Below are 16,152 nucleotides of genomic sequence, written 5' to 3' on the forward strand. Positions count from 1 at the left end.
AGTGGTAATGAACATGATAAATATAATGATAAGAATGATGCTTCTGATAAAGAAGAGGTTGAAGATGAACCTGAAAAGCATGCTAAAAATAAAAAGTATACTAAAGAAGATTTTATTGCTAAGAAACATGGTAATGAAAGAGAACCTTGGGTTCAAAAGCAAATGCCTTTTCCTGCTAAGAAACTAAAATCAAAGGAAGAAGAACACTGATACGTCCAATTTGCATCACTATTTTATATCATAATTTGCTGTTATTCATTGATATATTTCATATTGGGACACAATACTTATGTTATTTCATCTATTTTGCATGTTTCATCATTATTGGAGGATCAAACACCGGAGCCAGGATTCTGCGGGAAAAAGCACCGTCAGAACGCAATATTTCGGAAGATCAACTGTGGGAGGAAATTATACCAAAAATCCTATTTTTCAAGACGACGAAGGAAGCCAGAAGGAGGAGCCAGAGGACCCAGGTGGGCCCACACCCTAGGCGGCGCGGCCCATGCCCCGGCCGCGCCGCCATGTGGTGTGGGGGCCCACGACTCCTTTCGCCTCCTTTTCTTCGCGAAATCCTTCGTCCCGAAAACCTAAGCCACAGAGGGTACCTCGCGGAGAGTTACAGCCGCCTCTGCGGGGCGGAGAACACCAGAGAGAAAAGAGCTCTCCGGCGGGCAGGAATCCGCCGGGGAAATTCCCTCCGGGAGGGGGAAATCGACGCCATCGTCACCGTCATCGAGCTGGACATCATCTCCACCATCATCACCACCGTCTCCACCGCTGGACACCGTCACCGCCGTAGCAATTTGGGTTTGATCTTGATTGTTTGATAGGGGAAACTCTCCCGGTATCGATCTCTAATTGTTGTTGATGCTATTGAGTGAAACCATTGAACCAAGTTTATGTTCAGATTGTTATTCATCATCATATCACCTCTGATCATGTTCCATATGATGTCTCGTGAGTAGTTCGTTTAGTTCTTGAGGACATGGGTGAAGTCTAAATGTTAGTAGTGAACTATGGTTGAGTAATATTCAATGGTGTGATATTTAAGTTGTGGTGTTATTCTTCTAGTGGTGTCATGTGAACGTCGACTACATGACACTTCACCATTTATGGGCCTAGGGGAATGCATCTTGTATTCGTTTGCTAATTGCGGGGTTGCCGGAGTGACAGAAACCTAAACCCCCGTTGGTATATCGATGCAGGAGGGATCGCAGGATCTCAGAGTTTAAGTCTGTGGTTAGATTTATTCTTAATTACTTTCTTGTAGTTGCGGATGCTTGCAAGGGGTATAATCACAAGTATATATTAGTCCTAGGAAGGGCGGTACATTAGCATAGGTTCACCCACACAACACTTATCATAACAATGAAGATTATTTAGCCGTATGTAGCGAAAGCACTAGACTAAAATCCCGTGTGTCCTCGAGAACGCTTGGTCATTATAAGTAAACAAACCGGCTTGTCCTTTGTGCTAAAAAGGCACTACTAAGAAAAGCCTTATAGCCGCAATTATTACCGCCGGCAAGTCCACTTCGAGGTGGCCGGTGTTAAGTTACCACCGGCGAGCTGGTTTGAGGTCGCCGGGGATAGACCCCTTACCGCCGGCGAGTCGGGACTGAAACCGCCGGAGGTAAGTTGGACCAGGAGCATCCAGATAAACTTCCCATTACCGCCGGCGATTTGGCCCCGAAAACGCCGGGGGTAACTTTAACACCACCGGCAAGAACGAATTATTTTCGCCAGAGGTAAACCTTGGCTAACTGTGAGCGAGTTGGACCAAATTTAGCGCCGGCTTTTTCAGCTGAAACTCGCCGGGGGTATTTGGCTCTATGCCACCCGTTCCACCCCCACCTATTCCCCACTCCCGTCTCCTCCCCAACCCCCACTTCTCTTCCCCAACCCCGTGACGCGCCGGCGGCGGCCACCCAAGCCCCTCCTCCTCCGCCTCCGGGCACCACCGCCCTCTTCTCTCCCCTGCACCCCAACCTCTCTCTCACTCCTGCAGCCCCCTCCCCCTCGTTCCCACGGTGAACCCTAGCCCTGGTGCTCGATTTGGGCTACCCAACTCCGGCGAACGGACCACCCCGCCACCGGCGTGGCTCTCACGGCCGGCAGGGACGAGGACGGCAACAAGTTCAAGGTCACCACCACCACCCGCGTCCGCAAGCTCGCCCGCGCGCGACTCTCCAAGGCCGCCGTCGAGCGCCACAACTGGGCCAAGTTCGGCGACGCCGCCAGCACCCTCCTTCCCCTCGTCGAATCCTTCTCCCCCAGCGCACCAAGGTACCGCGCCTCCTTCCCATCTCCCCGCCCCTTCTAGATCTGCGTTTCCGAGGTGCTCTGCCAATTCATCGCTGTGTAGTTCGTGGCGTAGCGCTGTCGGATTTGTGTAGTTCGATCCGATGTTGCGGTGGCCTGGACTTGGCAGTCGATCTGCTCGCTCATGTTAGATCGACGACGCGCTTGCTATTTCCTAGGGATTTTACTGGTTGATTTCCTAGGGAATTTGTCGAATTGTTGTTGTCGAGATCTGTTCGTGTTAGGGCCGAGTTCCAACTAGCTCCTCGGTTCTGCTTGTTACGTACGTCTAACTGGGCATAGCTGAATCTTGTAGTAGCTTGCGAGCCTTAATTTTGTCCTCTATATGCGTATAAGGCTTGATCTGTTGCTCTTGATTGGGTAATTACCACTGTGATGAGCCTGCTAAACCGGATGAGATAGGTATGTAGCTTGCCGATCTTTAACTTAGATGCTACGCATGCTCGTCAGCTGTGGTCTCAAGATGGATGTTATCTTACTTTTTTGTGCGTGTTCAGATGTAGAAACCTCTCAGGCTGTAGACATCCTACTGATCAAGTTCTGTTCTTGTATTGTTGGTTAATTCTCCATAATTTGATGACTATTTGCAGATTATGGATAATGTAATACATGTGTACTGTAAACATTTCTAGTCGGTATGCAATAAATCGAGGTGGCCATTGGGATAACAGTAAATCGATTGGTAGCCATGATATGTTTTGAAGCAATGCTGCCATTGGGTAAGGGGCAGAACACTTGTTTTGGAAGCTGTTACGAAAATTCAGTTATGAATTGAGAGAAGCAAGCTGCAGTTGAATGTAATTCAGTCAGTAGGTCTAGATAGGTTATTCCGATAACTATGTTCTGATTGAGTTAGTCAGGCCATGTAGAATGTCAACTTGTCTTTCTTTTGTAGCCCACCCAGTAACCTTTTGTAGTTGCAACAGTTCATTAATAGCGTTCTGTTAAATTCTGTAGTTGCAACAGTTTATTAATCCTCCTGGTGCTTGAATTCACTATTAACAGCAAATATGGCCGCAATGTCCAATAAACATATCCCTGGGGCTGAAGCCCAGGCTTACAATTGATTTTGATGAAGAAAGCTTTTGATCATTGTGTTTCAATTTATTTTGGATTTCAGAATTGCTTACTGGCTCAAAACATACACATGTATATGCTGATCTGAATTCTGTCGGTTGCCACTTAACTAGGTGCACATTTCAAGAACGGTTTGGTTTGAAGATATATCAGGTGACAAAGACAATAAAGAGGTACGTTAATCTGTTTTTTGCTCAACCAGTTGAAAATAATGCGCTTTGCTTGATGCTAATATCCATAATTATTGCTTTCCGTTTATTTTTTATCGGACTTGAATATACATGCCTGCATCAGCTTATCTGAATATGAAGTACAGCAACTTCGTTTTTGCTTGTGCAGGTTATCTGAATAATTATGCTATATCGGTTCCTGACTTGAGGAGAACGTTGAGGATGACGACAAGGTCGGGGAAGCTCTCCTTGTCGAGCCGGCGAGACCGACACTGCCCTCTCGGTGGCAAGAAGCTGAGACAAGCTGGAGCTCTGCTTGTCCAGCTAAAGCTTCCACGAGGCCGCAAGCTGGAGGCGTCCTGAGCCCAGCACTTGATGGATCGAGAGGAAGCTGGCGGGATGGAGGCGGGCATCCGCGCGCTGTGCTGGGTGCAGCGGGCAGCTAGCTAGCTTGTTGTGCTACATCTGATCGCACATTGTAACTTTATAATTATTTAAAATCTTTTTTTTGTTTCTTAAATTCATTACCGCCGGCGCTTAGCCCTGGATGCCAGGGGTAACTGATTTTAATTCTTTTTTTTTTGTTTCTTTAAATATGTACCGCCGGCATATACAAATATGGCTTATGTGCCGGGGGTAACAGATACCCCCGGCGAATATGCGAAGGCGCCGGGGATAATGGCATGTTACCACCGGCGAAAACGAATGTGCCGGCGGTAAGGCGTTACCACCGGCGAGGTGATCGCCGGCGAATCCGAAAATGCCGGCGGTAAGCCTTTTCAGGTCGCCGGTGGTAAGCCTTTTCATAGTAGTGAGGATTGGGCCACTCGCTGCAATTATTACTCTCGCACTTTACTTACTCGTACTTTATTCAAATGTTACATCAAAACCCCCTGAATACTTGTCTGTGAGCATTTACAGTGAATCCTTCATCGAAACTGCTTGTCAACACCTTCTGCTCCTCGTTGGGATCGACATTCTTACTTATCAAAGATACTACGATACACCCCCTATACTTGTGGGTCATCAAGACTATTTTCTGGCGCCGTTGCCGGGGAGTGAAGCGCTATTGGTAAGTGGAATTGGTAAGGAAAACCTTTACTGTTGTGCTGATTTTATTTCTGCCTGCTGCTATAAGTCATTATGGAGAGATCTTCTCTTCAATTTTTATTTGGGAAATCTACTACTACTGCAACGGTAGTGGATGAGGCGCCAGGTGAGGAAGTGATACCATATAAAATACCTATGAAAATTATTGAACGTGTTATGGATAACCGCTATGAAGGGGATGGAACTGTCCATCCTGGTGATCATTTACTGTTTTTGCATGAATTATGCGGGTTATTCAAATGTGCAGGTATTGCTATGGATGAAGTGAGGAAGAAACTATTCTCTTTATCGCTGTCCGGTAAGGCGGCGCATTGGTATAAATTACTGGATAATGGGGATTCTCTTGAATGGAATGATATTGTGCCCCGGTTTTATTCTAAGTTCTATCCTCCAAGTGAAATTCATAAGGATCGGAATCGCATATATAATTTTTGGCCTCATGATGGAGAGAGTATTGCCCAAGCTTGGGGGAGATTGAAGTCTTTAATGCTCAAATGCCCCATTCATGAGCTTCCTGGTAATGTTATTATTGATAATTTCTATGCAAGACTTTCTTTTCAAGACAAGACCTTCTTTGGATACTTCTTGTTCTGGATCATTTACACGCAACAAAGAAGAGTTTAAAAGGGACCTTCTTGATCGGATCCAAGAAAATACCGAAGGTTGGGAGAACGACAAGGATAGAGAATCGTATAATTTATGATTATAAATGCATTGAAGCTTTTATGGATACCGATAAATTTCGTAATATGAGTGCTACATATGGTCTTGATTCTCAAGTTGCTGTAAATCTTTATAAAGCTTTTGCCTCTCATTATGAATTGCCAAAGAAGAATTTTGATAAGTATCATGAACCGTATAAAGATAAAATTGATTCATCTATTAATAAATGCGTTGTAGTTGAAACTGCTGATCATGTTATTCCCGAAGTTTATATTGAAAAACTCCTTTCCCTGCTAAAATGAAGGAGTACTCTGTTATAAATAGTGCGGTTCATAAAAGTGAAAAGAAACCTGTAGAACCTGAAGAACAAATAAAAGTTGAACTCTTTGTTGCAATAGTTAAAGATCTTGTGACTGAAAATGTGGAGGATGGTCATATTATTTTCTGTGAAGATGCTTCTAATATTGTTTCACATCCTAATAAACCCAAACAAGCTAGTGTTCCTATGCTATCTGTTAGAATTGGTGATCATTGCTATTATGGATTATGTGATATTGGTGCAAGCGTTAGTGCTATCCCTTATGAGCTTTACACGGAGATTATGCATGAAATTGATTCTTGTGAACTTGAAGATATTGATGTGGTTATTCAGCTGGCTAATAGAGAAACTATTTCTCCAATTGGTATTGTTCGAGATGTGGAAGTTTTATGCGGTAAGATTAAATATCCTGCTGACTTTTTGGTACTTGGTTCTGCTGCTAGTGATTATTGTCCTATTATTTTTGGTAGACCTTTTCTAAATACTTGTGGAGCTATTATAGATTGCAAGAAAGAGAAAATTTTGACTAAATTTGCTGGTGAATCTTATGAGTTTAACTTCTCTAAATTTACTAAAACTCCTTATAAAGCTGATTTGCCTAGTAATGATTTTAAAATGGAGCAGTGTGCATCTATTGTTCTTGTTCCTAATAATCCTTTGCAGCAACATTTGGAGGATAGCGAGAGTGAAGTTTTTAGGAAAGAAAGAGATGAGCTTGAGGAAATTTTTCTTCGCCAACCTATTCTCAAGCATGATTTACCGGTGGAAGATTTGGGTACAACACCGCCACCAAAGGAAGATCCTGTTTTTGATTTAAAGCCTTTGCCTGATAACCTTAAATATGCTCATATTGATGATAAGAAAATATATCCTGTTATTATTAGTTCTAAGCTTTCAGAGTTTGAAGAAGAAAGGTTATTGGAAATATTGAAGAAGCACCAAGGTGCTATTGGCTACACTCTTGATGATTTGAAAGGGATTTCTCCTTCTATATGCCAACATGCTATTAATATGGAAGATGATGCAAAGCCTGTTGTTGAACATCAGCGTCGTCTAATTCCGAAGATGAAGGAAGTGGTAAGGAATGAGGTATTAAGACTTCTTGAAGCAGGTATTATATATCCTATTGCTGATAGTAGATGGGTTAGTCCTGTGCATTGCGTTCCCAAGAAAGGAGGAATGACTGTTGTGCCTAATGATAATGATGAGCTCATTCCTCAAAGAGTAGTTGTAGGGTATAGAATGTGCATTGATTTTCGAAAAGTTAATAAAGTTACTAAGAAAGATCATTACCCTCTACCATTTATTGATCAAATGCTAGAAAGATTGTCTAAAAATACTCATTTTTGTTTTCTTGATGGTTATTCTGGGTTTTCACAAATTGCTGTTAAAGCTAAGGATCAAGAGAAAACCACTTTTACTTATCCCTATGGAACTTATGCTTATAGACGTATGCCTTTTGGTTTATGTAATGCTCCTGCTACTTTTCAAAGATGCATGTCTGCTATTTTTCATGGTTTTTGTGAGAGTATTGTAGAGGTATTCATGGATGATTTTTCCGTCTATGGGAATTCTTTTGATAGTTGCTTGCGAAACCTTGATAAAGTTTTGCAGAGATGTGAAGAAACTAACCTTGTTCTTAATTGGGAGAAATGCCACTTTATGGTTAATGAAGGAATTGTATTGGGACATAAAATTTCTGAGAGAGGTATTGAAGTTGATAGAGCTAAAGTTGAAGCAATTGAGAAGATGCCCTATCCGAGGGATGTTAAAGGTATTCGTAGTGTTCTTGGTCATGCTGGGTTTTATAGGAGATTTATTAAAGATTTCTCCAAGATTTCAAAGCCTCTTACTAATCTTCTTCAAAAAGATGTACCATTTGTTTTTGATGATGATTGTAAGGAAGCTTTTGAAACTCTTAAGAAAGCCTTAACAACTGCTCCTATAGTTGAACCTCCTGATTGGAACTTACCCTTTGAGATTATGTGTGATGCTAGTGATTTTGCTGTAGGCGCTGTTCTTGGACAGCGAGTAGATAAAAAACTGAATGTTATTCATTATGCTAGTAAAACTCTTAATGCTGCTCAAAGAAATTATGCTACAACTGAAAAAGAATTATTAGCTGTAGTCTTTGCTTGTGATAAATTTAGATCTTACATTGTTGATTCAAAAGTTACTATTCATACTGATCATGCTGCAATTAGATACCTAATGACAAAGAAAGATGCTAAGCCGAGGCTTATTAGATGGGTACTTCTTTTGCAAGAATTTGATTTACATATTGTAGATAGGAAAGGTGCCGATAATCCTTGTTGATAATTTGTCTAGATTGGAAAATATTGCTTATGATCCTGTTCTGTTAATGATAGTTTTCCAAATGAACAATTGGCTGTAATAAAGGTGAGCTCGCGAGACAGTCCTTGGTATGCTGATTATGCTAACTTTATTGTTTCCAAGTACTTGCCTCCAACCTTTTCACTCAAAGAAAGGAGGAAATTCTTTTATGACTTGAGGCATTATTTCTGGGATGACCCACACTTATATAAAGAAGGAGTGGATGGTATTATGCGAAGATGTGTTCCCGAATATGAACAACAAGAAATATTGAGTAAATGTCATGGTAGTGCTTATGGAGGACATCACGCCGGAGAAAGAACCGCACAAAAGGTTCTACAATCAGGTTTTTATTGGCCAACTCTCTTCAAGGATGCGAGAAAGTTTATTTTATCTTGTGATGAATGCCAAAGGGTTGGTAATATCTCCAGACGTAATGAAATGCCTATGATTTATACTCTTGTTATTGAACCGTTTGATTGTTGGGGATTTGACTTCATGGGACCTTTTCCGTCTTCGTAAGGTAACACTCACATACTTGTTGTCGTTGATTATGTTACTAAATGGGTGGAAGCTATACCTACAAAAAGTGCTGATGGTGAGACCTCTTTAAGAATGCTTTTAGATATTATTTTTCCTAGATTTGGAGTGCCTAGATATATTATGACTGATGGAGGTTCTCATTTTATTCATGGAGGTTTTAGAAAAACTCTTGCTAGTATGGTATTAATCATAGAATTGCTTCCGCTTATCATCCTCAAACTAGTGGTCAAGTAGAATTATCAAATAGAGAGATTAAATCTATTTTGGGAAAGACCGTTAATAAAACTAGAAAGAATTGGGCTAGTAAATTGAAGGATGCACTATGGGCTTATAGAACTGCTTACAAAAATCCCATGGGAATGTCACCTTATAAAATGGTTTATGGGAAAGCTTGTCATTTACCTTTAGAACTAGAGCACAAAGCTTATTGGGCTGTTAGAGAATTAAATAAAGATCCTAAACTTGCCGGTGATAAGAGGTTGTTGCAATTAAGTTCTCTAGATGAATGGAGAAGTGAAGCTTATGAAAATGCTAAACTCTTTAAAGAGAAAGTTAAAAAATGGCATGATAGAAGGATCATCAAAAGAGAATTTAATATTGGGGATAAAGTCCTATTGTATCGGTCTCGTCTCAGATTCTTTGCAGGGAAATTACTCTCGAAATGGGAAGGACCGTATGTTGTCGAGGAGGTGTATCGTTCAGGAGCAATCAAAATTAGCTCTCTCCAAGGCAATGCTACGCAAGTGGTGAATGGACAAAGACTCAAGCATTATATCTCAGGTGATTCCTATAATGTTGATGTTGATATTATTCAAGTGGAAACACCGGAAGCTTTCATCAAAGGGCAAATTGACAGTCCGCGTAACTCGACTTTGAATAGGTAATGATCGGTAATGAAAAGTACGCAATTTACTTTCCGAACAATATTTTTGCTGTTTTTGGAAAATATGAAAAATTACGAGTTCGAAACGGAGTGGAAAGGACGCACGAGGGGGCGCCACCATAGGCCGGCACGGCCAAGCCTGGGCCCGCGCCGCCCTATGGTTTGGCCGCCCCGTCGCCCCTTTCTGACTCTGGTTCGATCTGGTACTTTCCGTTTGTCGTGAAAATTTTTGCTATATAATCCCCCGGACCCCTGGAGGTCCGTATATCGTGTTCTCGACGTGTTTTGTTTCGAGCTGTTTCTGCCAGGATCTGTTTTTAGTTTAGAAGCACCATGGTCTCCAAGAACAAGGGCAAGGAGTTTCCGGATGAAGATGATCGAGATCTTGGGTGGAAAGAGGAAGACAAGGACGTCAAGGAAGAGGATGAAGAAGAGGTGGAGGAAGATTCGCGCGCACACCCGCGTGCTACTATCGCAAGCATCAAGGTGGTGGACAACCCTTTTAGTGCAAACAAGAGCGCAAGAATTCGCACTGGAGGAGGGGTTCCACGTCATTACCTAGCTTCGAAAACATCTCTATCAGGCACTCATCACCCCTTCCACAATCTAATTTTCAATAATCAAATTGAAGGGACTCCCAAGGCAGCATTGCCTAGCCAGTGGGATATAGATCGCTCTAACACTGCAGGAGAGAAGGAGCCTGAGGCTGAAGAGTGGGGAAATAACTCCAAGAGCTGGGACTCGCCGTCAGACAGACTCTTTAACCGCGTCGAGCACAATTCAGAGATGATTCGCAATCTCATATACAGGATTGACGAGCTTCAGGAGCTTATTGAGAAGCTTGTCAGGAATTCATCACCACCATCGCCAAAGGAGTAATTCATCATCGGTATTGGCATCCCCTTGGTTTGTTCCAAGCTTGGGGGAGTGCCGCGGTATCACATTATCACTACCTTCTACTTTTTATTGTCAAGTAGTGTCATATCATGAGTAGGGAAGTTATCATATAAGATGGGTTGCAGTTGGAAGTATCTCTCCTTTAGTTGGTTGTCTATGTATCCCTTGGTGTGAGTTATCGTTATGGAATATTAATGAGAAGTCTTATCATTTACATATTGCACATCTTATTTTAGTTTGCAATCTCTATCATATGATTCACCTTGTTGTTAGTATTGGTATCACTTTGGGAGCATTGAATAAATCTATTTGGTTTTGGCAAACTTAGCATTGGTTAATAGCAACAACACTTTGAGGTTTAAGTAGAAAAGAGAAATACATGTAGATGTTTCATTGTCTTTCTTGTTAGCTCATAGCTTATTATTCTAAAGTTAAAATTGTTTGTACTTACAAGGAAGATGCATGATTGTTTCTATCATATGTATACTTGTTTGTTTCCCTCGACTCTTATGCTTGCTAATTAACCTTGCTAGCCAAAGACCTGTACTGAGAGGGAATACTTCTCGTGCATCCAAACCTTAACCCAAACCTATGCCATTTGTGTCCACCATACCTACCTACTACATGGTATTTTCTGCCATTCCAAGTAAATACTTCATGTGCTACCTTTAAACAATTCAAAACTTAGTATCTCTTATTTGTGTCAATGTTTCATAGCTCATGAGGAAGTATGTGGTGTTTTATCTTTCAATCTTGTTGGGCAACTTCCACCAATGGACTAGTGGCTTCATCCGCTTATCCAATAATTTTGCAAAAAGAGCTGGCAATGGGATTCCCAGTCCCAAATTAATCAAACTAAATAGACACTCCTCCATGGTATGTGATTGATGGACGGCACCCGAAGGATTCGGTTAGCCATGGCTTGTGTAAGCAAAGGTTGGGGGGAGTGTCATCATCATAATAAAACTAAAATAAAAAGGGCACTCCTTCATGGTATGAGATTGTTGGCAGGCACCCGAGGATTCGGTTAGCCATGGTTTGTGAAAGAAAAGGTTGGAAGGAGTGCCACACAAAATGAAAATAATATGGGAGCCGCTCTTTGAAGGTTGTCTGGCAAGAGGGCTAGAGTACCCGCTACCAGTCGTTGACAACAACAAACACCTCTCAAAATGTTACTTTTATTCTCTTTATATGATTGCAAAACTGAAAAAGCTCTAGCACATGATTTAATCCCTGCTTCCCTCTGTGAAGGGCCTGTCTTTTACTTTATGTTGAGTCAGTAAACCTATTTCCCTCCATCTCAAGCAAGCATTTGAGTAGTTGTGATCAAACCATTATATTGTGATTTGCTTCATCATGTCTTTTATTCTTCTTTGTTTAGTACAAGTTTTATCTGAATGAATATAGCTTTGCACGTTATCAATGATTATGAAGAGACCATTATGATTGAGTATGCAAGTTGTGCCCTATAAACTTTAATATGAGAGCGCTGCTCAATGAGATAAGTATAATCTGTTAATTGTTCTCTGACCAAGAACGAAGTTTGCCATCACCAATTATGATTTCTTATGCACCTTTACTTGTGATTACCTTATACTTGTTTCAAGTTGAGTTATAAGAGGTTGTTTACTATAATGTCTTGTGTGAATGAATATGATGCTTCTTGTCCGTATTTTATTTATCGACTCTTCACTCCATAAACATGTGGTCCTGTTTATCGAGCTCAGTTTCGCTTGGGGACAAGCGAAGTCTAAGCTTGGGGGAGTTGATACGTCCAATTTGCATCACTATTTTATATCATAATTTGCTGTTATTCATTGATATATTTCATATTGGGACACAATACTTATGTTATTTCATCTATTTTGCATGTTTCATCATTATTGGAGGATCAAACACCGGAGCCAGGATTCTGCGGGAAAAAGCACCGTCAGAACGCAATATTTCGGAAGATCAACTGTGGGAGGAAATTATACCAAAAATCCTATTTTTCAAGACGACGAAGGAAGCCAGAAGGAGGAGCCAGGAGGACCCAGGGTGGGCCCACACCCTAGGGCGGCGCGGCCCATGCCCTGGCCGCGCCGCCATGTGGTGTGGGGGGCCCACAGCTCCTTTCGCCTCCTTTTCTTCGCGAAATCCTTCGTCCCGAAAACCTAAGCCACAGAGGGTACCTCGCGGAGAGTTACAGCCGCCTCTGCGGGGCGGAGAACACCAGAGAGAAAAGAGCTCTCCGGCGGGCAGGAATCCGCCGGGGAAATTCCCTCCGGGAGGGGGAAATCGACGCCATCGTCACCGTCATCGAGCTGGACATCATCTCCACCATCATCACCACCGTCTCCACCGCTGGACACCGTCACCGCCGTAGCAATTTGGGTTTGATCTTGATTGTTTGATAGGGGAAACTCTCCCGGTATCGATCTCTAATTGTTGTTGATGCTATTGAGTGAAACCATTGAACCAAGTTTATGTTCAGATTGTTATTCATCATCATATCACCTCTGATCATGTTCCATATGATGTCTCGTGAGTAGTTCGTTTAGTTCTTGAGGACATGGGTGAAGTCTAAATGTTAGTAGTGAACTATGGTTGAGTAATATTCAATGGTGTGATATTTAAGTTGTGGTGTTATTCTTCTAGTGGTGTCATGTGAACGTCGACTACATGACACTTCACCATTTATGGGCCTAGGGGAATGCATCTTGTATTCGTTTGCTAATTGCGGGGTTGCCGGAGTGACAGAAACCTAAACCCCCGTTGGTATATCGATGCAGGAGGGATCGCAGGATCTCAGAGTTTAAGGCTGTGGTTAGATTTATTCTTAATTACTTTCTTGTAGTTGCGGATGCTTGCAAGGGGTATAATCACAAGTATGTATTAGTCCTAGGAAGGGCGGTACATTAGCATAGGTTCACCCACACAACACTTATCATAACAATGAAGATTATTTAGCCGTATGTAGCGAAAGCACTAGACTAAAATCCCGTGTGTCCTCGAGAACGCTTGGTCATTATAAGTAAACAAACCGGCTTGTCCTTTGTGCTAAAAAGGATTGGGCCACTCGCTGCAATTATTACTCTCGCACTTTACTTACTCGTACTTTATTCAACTGTTACATCAAAACCCCCTGAATACTTGTCTGTGAGCATTTACAGTGAATCCTTCATCGAAACTGCTTGTCAACACCTTCTGCTCCTCGTTGGGATCGACATTCTTACTTATCGAAGATACTACGATACACCCCCTATACTTGTGGGTCATCAAACACTATAATAAATTTTGTGATTGGATGAAACCTTTATTCTTGCAAATCCCTTTGACTGATGCTATTAAATTGCCTCCTTATTCAAAGTATATGAAAGATATTGTCTCTAACAAAAGGAAAATTCCTAATGAGGATATTTCCACTATGCTTGCTAATTACTCTTTCAATGGCAAAGTTCCAAAGAAGCTGGGCGACCCAGGTATACCAACTATTCCTTGTTCCATCAAGAATAATTATGTTAGAACTGCTCTATGTGATTTGGGAGCATGTGTTAGTGTTATGCCTTTTTCTCTTTACAAGAGACTTTATTTAGATAAGTTGATACCAACTGATATATCTTTGCAAATGGCTGATAAATCTACTGCTATTCCTGTTGGTATATGTGAGGATGTTCCTGTTCAAGTTACTAATAATTGCTTAATATTAACTGATTTTGGTGTGTTGGAAATGCCTGAAGATGATAATATGTCTATTATTCTTGGAAGACCCTTTCTTAACACTGTAGGGGATGTTATTGATTGCAATAAAGGAAAGGTTACTTTCGATGTTGATGACAAAGAACATACCGTTTATTTTCCCAAGAGGATTGATAAAGTATGTGGAGTTAATACAATTTCTAATGTGAGAACTATCAAAGTGGGAGTTATTGATTGTCCTATATATGAGCCTAAAGAAGGATATCAAAATATTATGATTGGATCCATATCAATTCAATACAAGGTAACATGATTGATTTGAGGTTTATTTCATCTCATGCTATGTAAAATTTATTTGGTGGCAAGACTTGATCAACCTTGTTAACAAATACATTTTATATGCATAGAGGAACTAAACAACATTTCTTTCTCCCTCCACTTGTTCTATTTGTTGTAGCACTATTTGTTTTGCAAAGTTCTTTAGTTATTTAGAGATTTGAAAATCTTTTTCTGCCCAGTAATAATAATTTTAACACCCAGAAATGTGCATTTTTCAAAGTTTTTAAAAATTCACAAAAATTATACAGTTGGTCTTATTTTTCGAAGAGCCATCTGGGAGCACCTGGGGATGACCAGTGGGGCACCCCAGGGGTGCACCCCACCAGCCGGCGCGACCAAGGAGGGGGGCGCGCCACCCTGTGGTGTGGGCCCCTCCTTGCCCCACTTATTCATCTCTTCCTCCCATTCCACTCTCTCTCCCGAAAAAACTCGTACCAACTTTCTCTCACTCGCGTTTTTGCTCAAGAGCTCAGGATTTTTCGATCTCTTTGCTCAGCCCAGATTTCTGTCTGAAATTTGACACATTTGCTCTCCGGTATGTGACTCCTCCGATTATCCAATTAGAATTTTGTTTGGTTGAGTATATCTTGAATATTTTGCTGCTGTAGGTAACATGTTTAGTGAGCTTGCATGCTTGTTCTAAGTTATAAAAACTAGTTTTGATGCATGCTTAGTACTCTACCAAGTTCCTATAGTAGTTTTCCTCAATTATATGTCTCCAAATAAAATTTTATAATGTTTGTTGAAAAATTTCAGAAAAGGAGGATGGATAACTATAACTTTAGAGAAGTGTTCAAAAGAGAGACGACAAGCACGGGGAGGCCCTCAAGGGCAGCCACTCGATTTAGACGATCCTATAATGAGGATGTCATCGCATCGAGCATCGAAGTTAAAGAGGATAGTGGAGTCCCTAACGCTTCATCTTTTCCATGTTATAACTTTTTGAGTAATGCAGGGCTGCTTGATGATTTCTTGGTCCTCATCAATAATGTGGGCTTAACCACCTATATGGAAGATGAGAGGGATCAATACTACACGCTAACTAAAATCTTTGTTGAGAGCTTTCAGTTCAACAACAAGAACTATCAACCGTCAGTTACATTCAGGATTTATGATAATCCTATTACTATGAAGTTGAAGGATTTTTGTATTGCATTGGATATTGCCCCTGTAGGTACAGCGAAGAAGATCGAGAATAATCCCAAGGCTTTGCTGGAGCTCTATCGAGAAGTTACCAATGATGATAGCCGCACCATTCAGCGCGGCAAGATAAGAAACATTCAACTCCCTGCCATTAGATATTTCGCTTACTATCTTGCTACTAGCATTCTTGGTAGGGAGAACACTAGCAACATTTCTAGCTACCATCTTGCTTTCTTAGTTGCTGCACTTACTGGAAAAACACCTTATCATCTTGGTGCTCTTGTTGCCCGTCGTTTGTCCACTAGGGGGCCCATTTTTGGAGGAATTGTTGCCTCACGTATGTTGGCATATCTAGATCTTCCTCTTGACCCTACTGACGTGAAATTAACTCCTATAAGGCTTTATATTGCTGCTATGAAGAGTCATCAATTTGTTACAACTGACTCTAGTTTAGATAATATTGTCTATAAAATGTTGTTTATTGACGGGGATGAGAGGAAAATCCCTTTGCCGCAAACAGTTTTGTTCGATATTCACAGGAAACCGTGGTCGCGCTCTAAGGAGGAGGTGGATGAGCAGCTGAGGATACATGGCTTCCACCAGCAGCATGACTCCAAGGACGCCGAGCCCTCCTACGGGTACACGGTCGCGTATCCTGGTGCATCTTCCAGC

General features: G+C 41.5%; 1 long non-coding RNA gene across 1 annotated transcript; it reads left to right on the forward strand.

The window, feature by feature from the left end:
* The first annotated feature begins 1,840 nt into the window (after positions 1 to 1,840).
* LOC127334779 (uncharacterized) lies at positions 1,841 to 4,144 on the forward strand. The gene is made up of 3 exons (XR_007872422.1): positions 1,841 to 2,288; positions 3,515 to 3,574; positions 3,741 to 4,144. It is a non-coding gene; the product is annotated as an uncharacterized lncRNA (long non-coding RNA).
* The last annotated feature ends 12,008 nt before the right edge of the window (positions 4,145 to 16,152 follow it).

Source organism: Lolium perenne, chromosome 2, assembly GCF_019359855.2.
Source record: "Lolium perenne isolate Kyuss_39 chromosome 2, Kyuss_2.0, whole genome shotgun sequence".
Taxonomy (NCBI): Eukaryota; Viridiplantae; Streptophyta; class Magnoliopsida; order Poales; family Poaceae; genus Lolium; species Lolium perenne.